We start from the raw sequence: 20288 nt of genomic DNA on the forward strand, positions 1-20288 counted from the left end.
ACTCTGGAAGGCAGGAAGGACTTTTTAACAGTTTCTACAACTAAACCAGGGAGAAGTAAGGGAGTGAAGAATACAAGGAAAAAACCCATAGCTTGTCGTACCTGAACACCACAAAACCCAGGCTAACAGAGGTGTCGGGAAAAATACTAACACGTGGCTAAAAAGGAGTTAGACCCTGAGAACATTTTAGAATACTTCCTGTTTCGAAAGCTAGTGCTGCTAGCAAGTGGCTGTCTCGCTGTAGGAGAACGTGGAAGGCAGCACATTCTGACACTAGTTTACAGAAGAGTCATGGCATTCGGACAAAATGCAGGTTTAAAAAGCAAAACAGAGTAACAGCATCAGCTTTCATCTTACCTGGTGTTGACACAGGCTGGTATACAATGGTTGTCAAGTTAGCAAGATTAAACTGAGGATTCAGTGAGGATAGGTTGATTCACACACCTAGGACTGCACAAAAAGAGTAAGTATTAGCTGTGAATACATAGGGGGTGAGAAGGGCACTCTCACATAAAAGAGCAGGAGGCTTGAGGGGTAGAAGTAGCTCTACTGTTTTTAGGACACAGGCACATAGCTATGCTTCAGGAACAGACATTATGCACAAAATTCAGATCTGGGTCTGAGATGTACTGCACAAGTTACTCAGAATCAAAGAATATGCAATCTACCCTCACATATTCCATTTAAAAATCTCAAGTATGAGAAGAGAACAGTTTCAAGCATAGCAGAGTGTTACCAAAATAATTTTTCAGCAGCACTCAAGCTTTGTTGTTGGGTTTTTTTCAGTGGGACAGAAACTCCCCGAAAGTTACCTAAAACACACACATTAAAACTGCATCAAGTCCAGCCATCAGATACACACATATCAGAGATTGCAATACTGCATACTTCCCAAATAAGTATAGGAGAAAGGAAATTTATTTCTACAGTGCCAAAATTCATGGGTATGTTTTATTGTCTTATCACCCCACGCACCCTCTTTATCCAGTATTAGTGCTAAAAATTTCAGTACTTAAAAAGATGATTATCAATAAGGTAACCTCCTCCATTTCAGAAAGTACAACAAACTGAGAACTGGGCAAACTGGTCATCCAAGTGAAAGTAAAAGCCATGCAGCTGAAAGGAATTTTTGTCTAGCCTGCTTAAAGATATCCTTTGTTGCTAAACATTTTATTGTCACATTTAAATGTCAGCGTTTTAAGTCTCAGATGTGTGCAAGCCCTGCAAAACAGGAAACCAGAAACAGACTTGAGATGGAGATTCTCATAGCTAATGAAATGAAAAGTAAACCTAGCAAACTGCTCTTCGTATCTCTCACATGCTTACCCAAAGACACAACCCCTCATCTTATAACCTTGCTCCCCATACCCATGAAATGTTTAATAGATCTGTTAGTAAGCCTGTATAGTTTTGTAGTTTACCCATATACCAGGGCAAAGCCTGCAATGAGTTTCCAGCACACTTTCGTTGCATATCACAGAACCAGTTTGCAGCATTTCAGGATCACACGGCTCTTTGCAATAATGCTTTAGCTTTATAAAGACACTACTCAATTTTCCTAAGGGGAAAACAGGAGCCTCCTTCTCCTGAAGCAAGCAGTATGCCTTTTTTGGACTTCCAAAAGGAGTGAGGGGCCCTTGGAGAGAAGCTGGCTTTAAAGCTTTCAGGATGATCACACATATGGCCACTGGCTCACCAGTGGCATATGTGGCAGCAGATGGAGAAGTGAAGGTTTCATACCCTCTGAGTAATGCTCTGCAATTTTGACACTTCCCTGGAAAAGCAGAGATGTCAATCACCCTTCCAGGCTGGTGTTTTGGCACAGAAGGGGTTCTCCTCAGTCTGAGCACCAATACCAAAGGTTAACCTATACAGGCTATTTTGGAGGCAGTTTCTGTTTTAGCCTTCAAATATAATGAATTCACATGCAGCAGAGAAGGATCAATTACTGTTAAGTTTTCTTCACTGCAAATCAGCTGGTTTTTAGCTAATTAGAGAGCAACACATACCCAGTATGCATCCTTTCTTTTAAAGGGGGCAGTGGGGAAGGTGTTTTAATTAACATCAGAGCACCTTACTAGGTCTAACAAATAAAATGCCTTTTCAAATGGGCTCTAATACCCAAAGGAGATTCTGGCATATCCCCCAGTACAACTGTATTAGTGTGAGCTGCTCTAATATATCATCCTTGAAGACTTTTAGGAAGTTATATACAGAGAAGAGAAAACCCAAACAGCTTAAATAGATCAGAGACATTCAAACATTTCACTAATTTATATGTTTAACACTACACATACAGACTACAGCTCCCCTCAAAGCAGTCTCTAACAGCTACTGTTAGAATTCAATTCGCAGGTTTAAATATTGAAAAATCAGTAATTTTACATAGAGCAAGAACATAATTCTCAAGCCCACTTACAGAAGTTGGGTGGGGATTTGGGAAGGGTGTCATTTGGTTTTGGTTTGTTTGGACATTTTTGAAAGCCAGTGTATCAACAGGATTTCTCTCTTAAAGTTATGCTCCCCTAGAAGTCCTGCAGAAAGAGATTCCAATACACCAACGTAACTTCTATCTTCATTCCCAAACAAGCTGAAAACTTGTTTTTGATCAGAGATTCTTTCAATTCCCTCTCATTTTATTACAAAATCCCATTAAATCAATGCAGGGAAAAAAAAACAGGAACAGCAGCAAACCACAGCAACATTTAATTATAAACTAGAAGGAAAATCAGTTGAGGAAAAATGTAAACAGCTTTAAAGTTTTCAAAATGGTTCTGGTCCTTTTAAAGCGTAAGCTAAGGAAGCTACGGACAGAGACACAGAGTATTGAAGCTGGTTCACTGCTGAGCATGAGATTAAAATGGTACACATTTCAGCCCTGTTAAGTTCAACCATCTACAAGGAAGTCATTCCTATGGCAAGTGTACACTGCAAGAATGACAACCATTCTAGTCTATAGCACAAATATGATGCAGTGTTTCATTTGCCACATAAAAGTGATTCCAGAAGCTAGTTTCCCTTTACCCTGCTCTACCAGCTACAAAAGCTGAGCTTTACCTTGCCCACAAGGTTACTGCGGCAGTGGTGATGACCAACCCATTCCACTCAACACTCACTTATACCAGGAAGCAAATTTACTGCTGGTGGGCTGGTTGCGAGGATAGCAGTTCCCCTCAGGGAATCACCAGAGCGACAAGAGACACATCGATCCTTTGCACTGCAGAGAAGGTTCTCAATGGACGCTCCACTTTCAGAGCCTGCCCACTGTTCAACACAGAGAAAGACAGAAGCTGGGGGAAAAGGGACAACTCAGGCAGTAGGAAGGAGGTAGGGGCTTTACATCTCTAACTTCTGGTCCTGCAGCTCTTCAGTGTGAACTTCCTCAAAAAACTGTCTTGATTTACCACACACAGATATCATCAGTTTAAAATAAATAAGCAAACAATAGGCAAATTTTTCCCTGGTCCCTTATTAGCATCACCAGGCTTAGTCTGAAAATGCACTTTGCAGATTGCATCACATAGCAAGCCATGCAACAGCACTAAGCTTCCTGTGAGAGAGCAGTAGCTGCCGCTACTCAGTAACAAAACAGCCAGCATACAAATGGCAGGTGAAAACATTTTTTGCTACATACAGAAGCTCACTTCTTGACATTTACAGGAAGCATTTCTACTGGTTAAACTTAAAATCAATTTCTGCAGCTACTTAAACACAACCTCTATCAGAGTCAAGGAAAATACGGTCTTTATAAATACACAATAGCAAAGCCAGATGACTTCCACAGATGGACTGACAGAGTGCTTCACTGATGTCATCTACCTGTCCCGAGCTAGTACATTTTGTGCTGAGGGTTAAATTGTTACATCTGAAGTAATTCCATTTGTACCCAGAATAGCTTCATGATAGAGATTAAGCATGTATGGATGGCACTTGCAAGGACATGACACTTGTGATGACAGCTAGATAAACATAATTATAGACTATTGTATTTTTAGCAAAAGAAATCTACTGTAATCAATACCATAACATGAGCACCTTTGCTACGTGTGGGTTAATTTTTTCCTCTTACTGTTTTCGGAAACGCTTTTATGTTTCCATTTACATACTCCTAAAGCAGAATTCAACCCATGCTGCCTCTCCTCCCTTCCTCCCAGCCTTTTAGGCAAGTGGGTTGTAGAACCAACCCTGTCAGTAAAAGATGCCTCTCTCCCAGCTAAGCCTGATCAGCTGGGATCAGCTGGTTATAGCAGCCGACAAGTGGCTCAGAGGGCAGGGGAGCTGCAGGGAGTCCCTGTGCCAAGCAGAGTGCACAACAGGACACAGTCTGGGAAACTCTGAAGCAAGGCTTTCAAGCTACTGACCTTTCATGCAGTTATTGGTAGATAATGAACTTCTCCAGGTGCATCTCAGAGAAGCAATAAGAGATGCAACTTCCAAAACGGTTAAAAAGAAAAAAAAAAAAAAAAGAGAGAAGATAGCAGTGGCCTAACACAGACTCCCAGTATAGTCAGACCTTCCTGGACGGACAGAGACCAGCAACTTACATCCGTCTGCTCAGGAAAGCAAAACAAGCAAGAGACCTACGTGGGTGGTACGGCAGTATATGGCTGTGGTGTGAGCAAGTACACTGATAACAAGCAGAAGTGATGCAACAGGAACAGCCACAGATACCCAAACCTGCAGCTATGAGGTTGCACAGCTGAGGTTAAGACCATTGCAGGCTGCTCTTACTGAGAGTTGAAACAATTTTCCAGGCAGGAGTAAAGTAGCTGAAAACAACCATGATCATGGGACAGAACTAATTTAATCAAAACCACTACACTAGTGGCAGGACACACATTTAGTGGTTTCAGTAACCATTGCTCGCTGACTCCCCAGGCAGCTCGTGAGTTCAAGCAGCCATTTCAGTCCACCTTCACATGCTGCACTAAATATAAACTGCTGATAACTGTGTGGAAACTGTTTCAGCAGAGACAGGGTGCACTGCACAACTCAATGACGTTGGATCCTCCTCAGACTACAGGTGGTCAATTTGCATGACAAGAAGAGAGAGAAGGAGACAGAACCAAAGTCTCTGCTACATTTGCGGTTGGGAAATTTCTGCCTCGAGATCATTACAGTCCCCGACTCATACTTCACTGAATCCTCTGTGTATTAAAAAAAAAATCAAAACCTTTAAAGGGGGAATATGAAGACACCTGGGTTTTGACAATGACTTGTCTAAGAGGAGGTTATGGCTCCCTTATGATGTGCTACTCTGCCTTATAGTGATCTTCAATTTTAAAATCTAGTTAGATTAGGCTGCACATCGTTCAGGCACATTTCCTTCACCCAGTGGCCCTTAAAGAAACATACCTTCCTACTTTCAGATTGTATTCTCTTCTCTAGTGGTACATAAAACACTCATTTAAATAATAGGACATGCCAATGTAAGAGGGCAGATGAAACTCCAAATCAGAAAAAAAAATTTTCTCCAAGTTTGATTACAGAATCACTACCAGAAACAACATGAAAGTTAGAAAAAGACAGAAGTGTGATCTGTGCAGTTGTCAGTGCCACAACTGGCCACCAAATTACAATACTAGAAAGTAGTATTCTCTCTGCATTGAAATGTACCCCCAAAAAATAGCATAGTGTGAAAAGAAAAAAAGGAGGCAGACTTGCAAGAGATTTATGGCAGACACCTTGAGGAGGAGGATGAAATCAATGATAAATTGCAGACCCGATCTTTAAGAACATTGGCATTTAATATGTAAATTCCCCCTCTGCTTAGGCGTTTTGCCTCCCTTTGATGTATACTGACAAGTTGGAACTAGAAATGAGAACTGGGAGAGTCCCTTTTCCCCATTATCTCAAATACTTTTCTAAGCAAGCCTCTAACTCTCAATTAAGTCTCTAACTATATCACTTTTGCTTCTGTTCAGAGGGGGGGGAAAAAGCCCAAACAAAAACCCCGAAGTATAACAAATATTATTAAAGGAGAAAGTCAATGTTTTCCCAGCTCTGATGCAGGATGTAAGCAGCAAACTGGTGCCCGACAGCTATAATGCAGCGGAGAAGAGAAAGACAAGCTGAACAACAGAGGACAGTAAAGATAATCTGGATGAGTTCCAGATGTGTTGAGCTTAGTCCTATGACATGAAAAATTAAAGAGGTTAAAACCTCCTCTTAAGAACTTTTCTTCCCATTGTTCTGACCACGACTCTCCTGAACAAGCTGCATTGCTCCAGAAACCTTAAGAATTGCAGTGACAATAGATTCCTGCCAAGAGAAGCACCATTACATAATAGCGTTTACAGGAACACGCACAAAAAGCCACTAGGAAGCGCAAACAGACAAGTGCAAAACCCTCTCTGCCCATCAGCTCAGTTTAGCTCTTGACCATTCCAAAGACAACTTCAGGATATTTTTAATTTATACATTTACTTCCTCTCACGTCCTTCCATCCAACAAAATCTGTATTACTGTAACTACTACACTGAGATCAAGTCCATTCCCCACAATAACGTAACCCCCTAGAGAATACGCCCACTGGAAACCACTGTATTTGCATTAATCTATTTAAAAGAATACTACAAAGATGAAAAATTGTGTCACTATTTCCATTAGTATATTAGAAATAAGAACTATTTATTATGATATTTTTTCATCCTTTACCCAATTTTAGGAATACTTGGAACAATTACTGCTTTTCAGTTCTGAGAAGCCTAGCATGCCTACTTTTGACTTCCAGGTCCTCCACAGGGGATTTACCATAGCCTTGTTATACGTAGACGTACAGGCTCAGCCTAAGCACTGCACACGTGTAAAAGGCAGCTGCTTGGGAAGCGCTAACCTCTGGTCACTGCTAAAGCACCGTAAAGAAGAAACCAACGATGAAATCTTAACAAAGTTTCTCACGTTAAATCGTCCGCGGCAGTGCGTCCACTAACACCGTAATCTCAGACACTTTCCCTGTGTTTCTCTATGCACCCATAAGCTCTATTAAAGAAAAAAGAGAAGACAGCCGTGAACGCTTATCTGCTGTTACTCTCGGGGTTTTTAAATCCTAGAGGTTCACTCCGCGCCAAGAGAATCCACACGTCTAAATGCCCACCAAGATCGCTGACCTCACAGAAAGCCCAGCTCTGCCGTCACCACCGACCCGCCGCTGCCGTGACACGAGGGAGCCGCAGGTACCGCAGGTGACATTATGTAAGGGAGCGGGCCAGGGAAGGGCTCCCGCCGCCGCCCCGAGCGCCATGCGGGGCCGCCGCCGGGCCAGGCTCCCCTCGCTCCCCGCCTGGGGAAGCGCCGCCGACACCATCCGCCTCTGCCGGCGCCGACCCCGCCGCCCGGCCCCCGCCCCGCGCACGCTCCCCGCTCCCCGGCGGCGGGCCCGGCTCCGCGCCCCGCCGCAGCCAGCCCGCTGCCCCCGCCCCGCGCCCCGGCGGCCCCTCGGCGGCGTAGCCCCCGGCACGGTGCTGCGCGCCCTCCCCCGCGGCGGCGGCTGCTGCTCACCGGGCGGGTGACTCGGCGGGCGGGCTCGGCGGGGCGGCGGTGCCCGGCGGTGCCCTGGCGCTTAGTTCGGCGGCCGCGCGCCCCGGCCGCCCCGGCGTCTCGCCCGCCCAACGCCCCGGCCGCCGCCGCGCGCCAGGCCCCGCCTCGCGCGCCGCCGGACCGAGCGCTCTGGGCGGGGCGGCCCTTAAAGGGGCCGCGCGGAGCGGAGCGGCCGGCGGGGGGCGCTGCGGCCCGGCCTCGTGCCGCCCGCTGTGGGGGGCGGGCCCGGGGTGCCGGTGTCTGGCGTCGCTGCCGCCGCCGCCGCCGCCGCCGCTGTTGCTGCTGACTGACTGACTGACTGACGAGCCGCAGCGGAGCAGAGGAAGCCCTGCCGCAACCAGCGACGGTCGCTGTCGGAGGCGGGAACGCTGCGAGCCCCCTCCCCTCCCCCTGGGGTGGTGCGGCCGCACGAACACGTGGCGCTCGCTGCCGGCCCGGCACTGGGGAACAGCGGCGGTGAGCCGAGCTGGAGTACCCTGTCCGGACATGTGCCGCTCTGTGCCGGAGCAGGAGCGGCTCCGCAGCAGTAGGGGAGGAGGGCGCTGCACATCTCGGGCCGTTCCCTCTTTGCTGTCAGCCCTTCATTCCCGGGCGTGGGTGCGGCGCACGGTGCGGTGCCCGGTGCGGTGCCCGGTGCGGTGCCCGGTGCCTCTGCCGTGCCGTGGAGCGCACCGAAGCTCGGGCGGCGGAGAGGCTCGGCCATCGGCCCGCTGCCGCGGACACACCACACCGGCACAGAAGCCACGCCAGTGCTCCTGCAGCAGGCGCCCACCTGCCAGCCCGTCCCTGGCCCTATCCCCCCAGCTCACCTGCTGGCAGACCCTCGTTTCCCCTCCCGGCTGGACCCCGCCGGTGGCAGGCCTGTGGGGAGCACAAGCCAGCACAAGCTGGCTCGGTCCTGCTGTGCACCACCAGCAGAGCCAGGTTGTTGGCTGGAAGGTCTAAGGCTGAGCTGTTGCAGGAGGTCGCATGTTCACAGGGGTTTAGTACACGGAGGTGTAGGGGGATGTTCTACACTTTCTTGCCGCCTCCTCTCCATCTATTTACAGCCTCTCCCAAGACGACATTTCTGTATCCAACAGCGCACTCAGGGAAACGAGGGATTCCTTTCTTAGCTTTCGTTTCTATTCCTTGGATTAACACTTATCTTCTATAGATATGTGACATTATTCATATTTTGCAGTGGATAGTGAGCTGTTCTCCCTCTTATATGGGGAAGGAAGCATATGTAGCTCTACTGGAGAGGTGGAAGGAAGTTTACTTTTCCTACTTTTCTGCAATAGCACAGTGATCATTCATAGTAAAAGCCCATAATAGTTTATAGCTTACCAATGGCTTACCATCACTTCATCAGATATAGGAGGTGAATATGGTACACCACAAAACATTTCCTATAAATACTCCCCTTGTAAGCACTTCAAAACCAAAAAGCAGGAAAAAAACTACATCATCATCCGGAAAACATGCCTGAAGGCAGGAAGGGAGCGGGAGCTAGAGCTGTACATAAACCTGCTGATTCACGCAGCTGCTCTTTTCATGAAATCTCGGACACAGACCAGTATTTTCACTCTGTCCCTTCCACCTTTGCATTTTGCTGTGGTTTGGCCAGTTAGTGCAGCTGTCCTAGACCTGGAGGAAAAGTTCAGAAACCTTTGTACCTCTGAAAGAAAAGAGCTGTGAGGAGGCTGCCATGCTGCTCCCTCTGCTCATGTCATTAAATGAATACAGAAAGGTGCAACTCCTTGCAAATTCTCACTAAAATGACCTCTCCCTGAGGGCTGGTTCATCACATTTTTAGGTCCAATCAGCTAATGTTTTTAAACATTTAGCTGAAATGGGGAAGGAAGTAATTTCTGTACTATGTTTTGTTTCCTTAATTCTCATTCATACAAAATTTTTTTATAACTATATTAAACCATAATTAAAAACACTATGCTCTTCTTTGAGGCCTCAGATACACTAATATGATGGGGTTTTTTAAATCATGGAATCACAGAAATCAGCATTTACAGACTATCTTTTATATCCAAAGTATCACACAGACCTTAACTAATGCCTTTTACATTGGATTTGCCATACTGCATCAGACTACCAGCCTGTCTAATCCAACATCTTGTTACCAGCAATAGCCAACCACCAATGCTTCAGAGGAAGTAAATGCCACTAACTGCCTGCAAAACAGTTACAACTCTCTTCCAGCCCAGTGCTTGTGACTTACTGATTCCATTCTTGTCAGGCTCCAGGTTCTGGACAGGGAGGTGATACATTTTGCCTTTATTACACATGTCAATAAAGGAAGATCAGGAGCTGCCACCATCAGAGCACCTCTCCCCAAGGCACAAAGCATAATGTCTCAATCAAGGTAGTTTGGCACAATTTTCCTGATGTTCACTTTCAGGTTGCTTGAATAGAAATTAAAATAAATAATTAATTGAAACATTTCACTTTGGGTAGTAGAAATTTTAAAGCATGAAAGCTGCCAGAATTCACTGGAAGGTCAAAGCATGCTTATTTTGTGTGGCCCCATCTAATTAAACAATTAATTTCTCATCTGATGTTTATGGATGTTACTTTTACTCCACAGAAGAAGTATTACTATCACATAATCTTAGCCCATCAATACACTTCTTCCTGGTGGAGACACTGATGGGATTTGGTCAGACTCACTGGCACGGGGCTGGGGGAAAGGGCAGCTCATATATGGGGGCACTGAGACGCCCCACAAGACATCTTACCCTTGTTCCTTTGGCAAACTTGGCAGTGGAGGCTGGGCTAGAGAACATGTTTTACAGCAATATAAAGCATTTCTCATAGTTTTGCAAATACACAGTGTTCTGCACGCCTTGATAGCCTCCACAGGGAGAGTTGCTGACTTCCAGATCCAGACGTGCCACTGGATTATTCAGATAAAAGACACATATTTTTAATCCCAGACATGAAATTCTTATCGCGTCCTTCAAACTGCTGGAAGCACTTTGCATCCTGTGAAAACAAATGGTACCTTTCACCTTCCTGCACACACTTGCCCATCCCTTCCATCCCATGACGAACTTTACAGGTTATCGATGTCTGTTCAGGACACATCTCACATGACCCCAATTTCAAGGTAATTTCACTCCTGAGAAAAGCCACAGATAAAATATGATTCCTGATGGTAGTGCTCAGCTGGAAAAGGTCTCATGACAGTCCAAGCACTATCAGAGGAAAAAAAACATAGCCTAAGATATAATGTTACCTCAGGCTGTCACACAACCCATCCTTGGCCATGAGCCCTGGTAATGTTACCATCCTGTGCGACCTCCTCCTCCCCAGCACTATGTGCTCTTGCAGACAAGGAGGGAGTGCTGTACCTGCCTCATGCCATTTGCTCCCTCCTCCACATTGCTGCCCAGCCAGCAAACCAAAAGACTGAGGCAGTTTCACTCCAAGGACAAGCTGCTACACAGACCCTTCAGCTCCCAGCTCAGTCATCAAAGACTTTTTGGCTTCAGAGGACTCTCTCACAAACTTTTTCTTCTCAGAGAGTGAGTTCTTACTGTTAAAATGCAGGAGAGCTACTCACATTTGGCTGCTTCCATCAGTGCCCCCCTCCCACCCGACCCCACTCCTCTCCTGGCCCTGGAAAGCTGGTAGCTTCACACCAGAGGTGGGAATCACACCAGAGCAGGTGGAATCACATCAGAGATGCCTTTTGTTCCTCGGAGCTGGCAGCATGCCAGGTGTGATTCTAGCAAACAGCATCTCCCACTTGGGCATATGTGACAGCCACACACACTATTGCTCCTTTGCCTTTTTGCTGATAACACCTCTGTAACCTACTCATTGACAACTTGATAGAAATGGGGTTTGTGCAGGAGTAAATCAATTTTTAAGTGCTTCCAAAATTCCCACAGCCCATTAGCCTCCTGTTGAGTTTATCTCTCCTATTTTGCTTTTTTTTTTTCCCATTTCCTTCCAGACACAACTCCTGTTCTGCTAGCCCTTGGTTACACTTCCAGGTTCATACACTGGAACCCATGCACATTTTTCATGTTTAGCAGGGCATTACTCATTTATTAATATTCAGAGTAGATGTAAATAAAGCAGCTCATCTCCAAAAGACTACTGAAGCAACATGGGAAAAACAACAACAAAAGAGAAATCCTGGCACACCATCCACCCTCCTACCTTACTGGAGCATTCAAGTTTATAGCCTGCTGATGAAGGACAAGTAAGGCTAAACCAGGCTATGAGTATCATCCTTGCCATGACATTTCCCTTCTCAGAGTACTACAAATATTCACTGCACTAGTAGATTTTTTCTTTCTGTGACTTGAAATGCAACATGCAGTTCTGGAGCAGCTGCCAGGGCTCTCATGCCATCATGGGAGCCAAAAGACTCAGCTCACAACCTGGAGTTTATGGGGATTTGGGGCTTGAAGCCGTACAACATTTGTTCTGTACATATAGGCCTGTAGCAGAGAAGCTAAAAAAATCATCTCCTGGAAACGACCCAGAGTTTTTCTCTCTCAGGGAAACAAATGAGGCCTTAATTAATTTTCTTTCAAATACAGCAAATTGACTTCTGCTCCAGTTGTGCTAGATTCAAGCCACACAGCACAATGGTATTAATTCCACTTCACTTAAGGGCTAAATATTCAGAGCAAGGAAAAGGGAGTTTTCTGTAGGTCTTCCTCATGTTGAAGTCAACAACCAAACCACGCTGGTTTTCGCAGGAGTGGTTTCTTCAGTATCTGCATTTCTGAGGTTGACTGTGACATGCCCCTGGGTTAGCACAACAAAATGCAGGATATATGAAAGGCACCAGCTAAGCAAGTTGCCTGGTCCTTTGCATATTTTTAAAGGTCTGCCACAACCTGCCTCAAATTTCATTTTACAGGCTCAAAGACAGAAGCACTGTTAGTGTCCTGTCCTAAGACTACCTTACTGGTTCGCTGATCATCCTAACTAGCCCTGCTGTCTCAATCTAATCTTTCTTAACACCAGAGTCTTGCCTGCAGGATTTCCCAACACTGGAATAACACACAGTGTTCTAGACAGGGTCTCCTCAGTACCTTGCAAATCAGTGGTGTACTCCCTCACCTCTACCAGAGATACTTTGCCCAATAAACCAGAAGATCACATTTGCCTTCTTAGCATTTGCTTCATTTGGGTAGCTCAGAGCTGCCCTACAATCAGCATTTACCCCATGTCCAAGAGAATTGCACCCAATCCTAGCAGAAAATTTGCCTGGGCACACTGATGCTGTGCAGCAGACATCCTGCATGGGTATCTCACCATGGTGTTCTTCAGTGCCATGGACCTGTACTAGCACCATCTCATGAATCTCATCCCTATGCTGTGCTAAAAACCATGAGAGCTGGAAAGAAAAAAATGTACAATAAAATCCAAATCACTGAATCCAGTGAAACTGTTAGTTCAAGCAGAGAAACTGCAGGATCTGACCTATATATACATATATAGGAAATAGCAACTCTGCAAAGTTTACGGGAAACTATCCATCCTGTCCCCTTTAATATGTTCAATGATACAGTAGCTGCATCATGGCCTATGTGCTATAGTAAAGAGGTACAGCAGACCTCCTCTAGCTTGTCTGTGGGATTCTGTTTCAAAGAAGAGGAAGGACAAGACCTCTTTCACCATAAAATCCCGTGATTAATTTAAATTACTTTCCAACCATCCTCATGCTGCCAAGTTTATCTAATATATTTAATATACTGCTTCATTATCACATTGGCTATGCACTGCCTGAGGGGTGCTATTATTTCTCTTCACAGATGGAAGAGGGAGGCACAGATCCCATAGATATCCACTCATACAATTTATTTAGTAACAAAGTGACAGAGCAAAGAACTGAAACTGTCCCTGTCTAACACCCATTGTACTCAACCCTTCTTCCTCTCCAATGACAACTTCATGTTCCAGGATTTCCTAAAAAGTAGCTTGATTTACTCACAGCTTCTCCTCTGTCAATTCTGAAAATTAAATTAAGAAAGTCAGGCATCTCTTGATTTATTCTTCAAAATTAAAGTATCTGTAGAAGTCTTTCTATTACACAGTAGGTTTTTGTTACAGGGCATTTGTTAACTTCTTGGATTCCCATCTGTTCTTTCCACATGATTTTGTTTGGCTACATAGAGTGACTCTGTACACCTCAAGAAAGCAGCAAAACTTCATGTTCTTTCCTTTATATAAAACTCAGCCCTCTTCAAGTTGCAAAGCTGCATATTAAAACTACTGTCTGCTGACTTTCATATTTTCTGAGGCAACATCTGGCATAAAAACTGATTGCAAATATGATCAGAGTTAGCAAGATTTTCTTCCAGCAGTCTTCCAGCTGGCTTTATTCCCAGATATCAGCCCAATGGAAAAGAAAAATCTATTTGGCAGTGTCTCCAGTTGCAGTTTCTCATTCTTCAGGTAGAACAGTTTCCAGTCCTGGGGAGGTTTTTGGATGTGGAATTCAGATGATGGGGTCTGAACTGCACTGGAACTGATATGGCCTCTGGGGTTCTGGACAGATGCTCTCTGATGCCTAAATAATTCAGAATCCCAGCTCATGCTGCAGAAGAATAATAGAGTTTATCCCCTCCAAAGTCTGGTATAATTTGAGGAATATAAATGTAATCGTATCATTATAAAGTACCTTCAGCTTCAAACATTCACCCGTAATTAAGTAGAATTATTCATAAGGGGCTGTGGCTGCAGTTAAGGCAGAGTTGGGAGATCAGGTTGTTATCAAACTGTTCAAACAGCAGGGGCAACTCAGCCCTGGGCAACGCCTCGCTGGACTTAATGTGGGTGAGTGATGTGACTCTGTCCATGTATGTTCAGTCTGCCTCCAAGAGTGGGATATTTGTCTTTCAGTTCTCCTGAATTCAGGAAGTAGGCAGGTTTAACACCTCTCTGCCTTTCTCCTCAGGCCATGATAGACACCAATGCAGGCTGAGTGCAAAGCCCCCATATAGCTCTTTTACACTCCATAAGCATGGGTGTATGGATAACAAAACAAGGGGCCAACTCTGATTCCTGACCCCTCTCTCATGCTCCCTGCTGCGTGTCACTCCCAGACGAGAGCAGAAGCAAACAGCAAATCTCTTCCTCCTGTCTGCCAGCTCCTTGGCACAGCACCACCAGGCAAAACCAAGTACAGTCTAGGAATGGAAAAGTAGCTCATATTTAGACCGGAACATTAAATACTATATCCTAGAATATTACATTCTGATGTGGCTTCTGGCAGGGGAAGGAGGAGTGATGTGAGATTTTTGCAGTTCTAAAAATACATAACTGATAAAATCCAAGCAGTGGTGAAGGTAGAAATCATACAAAAAGAGAAAGAATCTTACTATTCAGCTAATAAACACCTCAGATTAGTTAAAACTAAAATAATTTAAAATCTCTAGTCTTAATCTGACAATGTGTTCTGTTTGATTACACTTTGCATTTTACTTCCCCTGAAGAGCATCATCAGCAATGTCATATTCCCCACTGTTCTTCAATAGCTTCATGTTGTGATTTCCAGGTTGTGCTAGAATAAATAGTGCAGCTTGGAAACTGAAGCAGCATGCAAGACTGATCATTTGCTCAAAACCAACAGTTTCCAAGTAAATGAATGGAATGTAATTGCATTTCAGCTTCAGCTTGAAAATGTAACCAGCATTAGGTTACAACTCCTGTTGAGTTTACATTCAATGGCACTTGCTTATTACAGACTATTCTGGGTCACTGCACTATTTGTATATGGATAGTAGTTCATGGACATGTAGTTTGTAGTCCTGCATGGATCACTCCAGTGGTGTACTCTGACCTCTCATACCAAAGACATCCTCGTACTAATGTCAGGTATCCATTTACCTCATCTTAAGTTTGCTCTATGCCCATGGGGCCAAATCTATCACTATGTGCAAGGGCTCTGTAACTCCCTCACGACCCATGAGCTCTCTATAAAAAGCCAAGCCTGACCAGAAGAACTGAGTGCATGAGGCTCAACAGCCACATCTGGGATTTGGTTTGGGCAAAAATACACCAGTATTCTAATTTCTCCAGAAATAACCACTGGCAACAGAATATCCCTAGAAGCAAATTAAATCTTCTCTCACATCTATACTTGTTTCCATGGAAATATGCAGTGACAAGGTTTTTCCCCTCATGTTCTTTGCCAGCCTAACATATTTTTTTTTTCAAACAGCCCTGGTAACTGAATAGGTTCTCCCAAATACAAGAGAGCTGTTCAGTCTGACCCCAAGACAGCATCCATGCAGCAACACTGCTTCCAGTCCTTAATACACAGAGAGACAACTCTTTGCAAATCCTTTCAACCAGGGACCAACAAAACCTTTTCATTACTGAGGACTAACTGGTGTTGATGAGACAGTAAACACCATACACTATGGTGTTACCCAGCAAGATGAACACAAATAACAACTCACTGTCAGCACACTGGCCTTAGACTCCAGCTTTATATTAAAGTGAAGGATATAGTATTTGTAGTGCAAGTCTGTTCCCAGTGGCTGCCAAACATTTGGCTTCTGGCAGTAGCCCTCTGCACTGCCCCTCACCATATGTCACCATCCCCAGCTACCTCCTCACATCCCCTCTCTTCTCTGCTTCCCTGCTCTGTGCATCTGCCCCAGCCAGAAGCTCTATTTCCCTAGAGACTCACGTGAAGTGGCTGAGGCCCAGCCACAGATGACACATTAAGCAGAGCCTCTGGGCTGTGAGCGATGGGGACAGTGCCTCGGCTTTGGGCAGTTACTTTGAAGTTGCTCAGGGTGCTGTTCCTTCACTGCAGAGGAGCAGCCTGGAAGGAGGCTGAAGAACAGCACCTATGACCCAGGGGAGGAGGGAGGCCTTGCCTGCATCTCCCCAGCAGGCAGTCTGTGGCAGCAGGAGAGCAAATGCCCATCCTGCCACCAATGGAGGAAGGGAAAGCTAGGCAGTGCTAGGAGTGCAGGCAGAGAAGAAGCACAGAGTGACAAAGATCAAAGTCAAAGATGTATAAAAGGAGGCAACAGTGAAATCTCACAGAGGAGAACTTTGGCTTTTATCAGGTTGTTACACTGACCTTGTGGCATGCTGGGTTTTGGACCTTGGCTATCAGGCAAGCTCAGTGTGTAAAGTCTCATGGAACTTTATGTTCAGCATTATCACTTAGCAGGCTGCAAAGTCACTCAAGTGGATGGGCTGCAGGACTGTAAACAAAGGATTATGGCATGTGACAAGTGGCTGTTCAGAGGGAAGGGACCAAGGGTAGAATGGCGATGGGAATCAGTAAGACATTAGATTGAGTGCCTCAATAAAATCTTAAACTAGTGCTTAAACCAGCCAGCTGGCAGAAGAAGGTTGTGCTGGAGAGGCTCTGGTGTGTGCTGGGAGAGGTGCAGGAGCTGTATCTGGGCAGGGAAGGGACATGTTTGGGCAGATGCTTGGTGCCTGAACCCCAGCAACAGCTAGGAAGAGAAGGACACTATGCCTAGGAGACACCAGCAAAAGCTGTGTCAAAGAGCTCCTTACTCTCCTCTCCCCAAGGCACTTTCCCCCTATTCTCAGGGCTCAGGAAGGTGCAGGAATATTCTGGTGCAAAACCAGGAAGAATCTAAACAGAGAGAGTAGGCTGTGAGCTTGAGCAGCTAGGTCAGGATCCTCCCAACAATGGTGTAAACATAGCCTGAGACAGAGAGTAGAAATTGCAAATTGGATGAAGACAGGATTCAACCTGGAAAACAAAAGCTATTTAGCAAGGAATAATAATTCACTAACTAAAGTTCCTCTTGGCAGAGGGGAGAAGAGTTCTGGAAAGTCAGACTGTGTTGATCTAACCTTAGGAGAGCTAGAAAATCAGAGAAGGGGACACAAAGAGATTAGTCAGAGAAAGGCAACACACAGGCACTAGGACTGTGCACATAGCTACTATGCCAAGGCAGCACAGAGGTAAGTGCTGGGCAGAAGCCCACTGCTCTGTTCAGGGCTGTGGCTACCATGAGAGCCTGACACACTGGGAGGAGATAAGAAAGGTGATAGCTCCTTGTGCAACTACAAGGCATTGATTTGTGATGACAGTATGAGTTCCTTGTCTCTGAGGGGATATGGAAACAGTTTACAAACATTTGTAGGCATATGCCCAAGCAGGAGGGAGTGCAAATTACTTACTAGAGAAGATAAAACAAAGAGTGGGAAAACCAAAGCAGAAAGTGACTTACAAGATTTTACCAATGAGCTGCAATAGGTTGTGAAATAGCTCTCACAAGAAGAGCAGGAAGGAATCCAGGTATGGGCAGCTTTAAATCTGGATGGGAAGAAAGTAATTAATACATAAGCAATGAAAGATATACAGAAGAATTTGTTGAAGTGATAAAAATATTTCCACCTGCACAATCTGTAGTCCCAATTTTCCACTGTCCTGCATTTCTTGCTATCATTAGCAGTGATGCAGAGCAGGAAAATGTTTATTAAAGCAGGAATGTAACGTTATAGCACTGCTCCACCTGAGCACATAGATTTCTAGACATACCTAGCCAAAAGAGAATTAGGTTTTACAATTGCATCTGGGAAAATGACTCAGCAGCAGCGATCCTCTTCAACTCATCCAGTCATATCCTCCTGCCCCATCCCAAATCTCCTTTACTCTTCATGAGGTAGGGATATGATTCCATGTTTGGACAGTGTGTGTTAATGTCTCCTAAAGTCACATCCAGCTGCTTTTAAAAAACTCCCGATTAATCCCTTTTTAATTGCCTGTGGAAGACCACCTCCTTATGAGGCTCCCAAAGATTGACAAGGAAACCTGAGGAGATCAAAGCCCAAATACAGTCCCAATGAAGGTTGAAATAGCCACCTGCCAAAAATTTGGAGAAGCCCACACCTTACCTGGCATATATGCTTACCAGCTTAATATTTTCCATGAGGAGGGAGCACAGCCATGGCTACAGTGCTACAGCAAGTATGAATGGTTAGCCCCAGCAGAGAGCTGTTCCCTGGACTGAGGATGTTTCACATAACTAATTACCAAGCTTTATAACCATCCCCTGCAGACTATCATGATGATGAATGAATGAGATCAGACTAGTCCATATGGTTTATTGGTGGAATTTGCCCACATGCTTTAGATGCATCATTACTCTGTGTACTCATCAGCATGGGGATAAACACAGTTCAAAGTCTTTGCCCATACAATATGAAATCACAACCAACCTGCAGCTCCTCAGCTTTATCTCAAGAACTCTTCAAGCCTTTTTGGTGTCCTGTTCCTCTGTATCCTTGTCCTGGGCCATCCTGCAAGTCCTTTGGTGAATGCCATGTCCTTCCTTATTAAAGTAAAGCATAGTAAGCTGCACCTGTAGAAGTTAAACAAGAAATTGTTGAAAAACTTTGAATTCGTAACACAGTGGCTAATAGTGTGTTGACTACTCTTGTCCTCTGCCTGACAAAATCAGAGTTGCTCCACTATGTGGCACAGATGCTCTGCAGCTCCACAAGCAGCAATGATCCTCTTTCTGCTGACTGCTATTTCCAGAGCAGAGCATTTCTCAACTCCACTGAGGCTGTTGAGCCCAGGAACCCTGTAGAAACAGGGGATATTTCAAAGTAACTGCAAGCACCATGTTCAGAGTAGGTACCCAAAAAGGTGTACTGTATTGCCTGACACATCCCTGCGTCAAGCAATACCTTGCATTAGCACTAAAGGGAATAGGGTTTCATGGATGGAAACTGCTTTGAGCTGAAATCTGAGAGCTGTACCATTCCTTTCCAGCTCTGAATTCCCTAGGCGGTCCAAGGCAGGCACCTTCATCTCCCTGTGGCTCAGTTTGCCATCTGTAAAACTGGGTTAGCATCCCCTCCTCCTTCTTACATCACTTTTATCCTTACCAATATTGACGGTAAATAGAGACGGGCTTGTTTGTGTGCGGGCCCAGCGCAAAACAGAGGGCACGACCGTGAAAGTGCCGCTCCTATGGGGAAGGTCTGCAGGGAAAGATAAGCGCTCGGAGGGGCAGGTGCAGAGCAGGATGCAAGGATGCAGGGATGCGCACGCGGGGAGGGGGGACGCCTGCAGGGAATGACACATGCGAGGCGGGCCGGGCGCTCGCCCGCCGCCCGAGCCAGCCCCACGCCGCGCCCGCCGCAGCGCTGCCCCCGGTCCGGCCCGGCACCGCCGCGGGGCTGCGGGGCGGGCTCCCCCCGCGCCCGCCTCCGCCCGCCCCCCGCGCGGGGCCGCAGCGGGCAGCGCGGGGCGCCGCAGCCTGCGGGCGGCCGTGCCCGCTGCCGCCGCCGCCCCGCAGGTGGGGGCGCCGCGCGGGGCCCGGGGTGCCATGGAGGAGCCGCCGCCGCCGCCGCCGCCGCCGCCGCCGCCGCCGCCCGCCTGATCCCCGAGGCCGCCGGCACCGAGACAAAGCGCGGGGCTGCGGCCGCGCCCGCCCGGTGAGTGCCGCGGGGGGCCCGGGAGGGAGGGGGGCTCCGTCTTGCGCCGCGGGCACCAGGGCGGGGGGAGGTCCCGGTCCCGCAGCCAGCCCTGCCTGACACCCCCGAACATCCCCTTCCTCATTCACGCCCAGACACTCCCGTCTGCCGCTTCGCCAAGCCCAGCGCACCGCAAGCATCCTCGTTCATAGCCCGGCCACCCTCAGCCCAGACTGCCCTCCCGGCCCAGCCATACGCCGTGCACCCGCAGCACCCCTGCTCGTTGCCGAACGAGCCCGCGCCCACTGCCCAAACCTGCCGCAGGGGCTCTGAACGCCTCCCACGTCACCCCA

At 46.5% G+C, this 20288-nt stretch overlaps 1 protein-coding gene and 1 long non-coding RNA gene across 11 annotated transcripts in view; both read right to left on the bottom strand.

Annotated features, from left to right (window-relative positions):
- SUSD6 (sushi domain containing 6) overlaps window positions 1-7549 on the bottom strand; it is an 87126-nt gene extending 79577 nt beyond the window's left edge. For 3 of the 7 annotated variants that reach the window (XM_017830648.1, XM_017830641.1, XM_017830645.1), the window contains exons 1-2: window positions 6901-7088; window positions 358-450 (exon numbers count right to left, since the gene is read on the bottom strand). The gene's annotated coding sequence lies outside the window, so the exon portion shown is untranslated. Of the gene's footprint in view, window positions 1-357; window positions 451-3057; window positions 3271-6900; window positions 7089-7500 lie in introns of those variants that run through there. The other 4 variants (XM_017830642.1, XM_017830647.1, XM_017830644.1 and 1 more) reach the window with 3 other exon arrangements.
- Window positions 7550-11605: 4056 nt separating this feature from the next.
- LOC108505045 lies at window positions 11606-19266 on the bottom strand. Of its 4 annotated transcripts, XR_001877359.1 has the most exons (5): window positions 18730-19266; window positions 17906-18049; window positions 17739-17824; window positions 16604-16730; window positions 13846-14693 (listed from the first exon to the last, which is right to left on the bottom strand). It is a non-coding gene; the product is annotated as an uncharacterized LOC108505045 (long non-coding RNA). The 4 variants fall into 4 exon arrangements; XR_001877356.1 differs by lacking the exon at window positions 17906-18049; XR_001877358.1 differs by lacking the exons at window positions 13846-14693; window positions 16604-16730; window positions 17906-18049 and adding an exon at window positions 11606-13514.
- Between the last annotated feature and the right edge of the window lie 1022 nt (window positions 19267-20288).

Source organism: Lepidothrix coronata, unplaced genomic scaffold, assembly GCF_001604755.1.
Source record: "Lepidothrix coronata isolate B3197 unplaced genomic scaffold, Lepidothrix_coronata-1.0 Scaffold182, whole genome shotgun sequence".
Taxonomy (NCBI): Eukaryota; Metazoa; Chordata; class Aves; order Passeriformes; family Pipridae; genus Lepidothrix; species Lepidothrix coronata.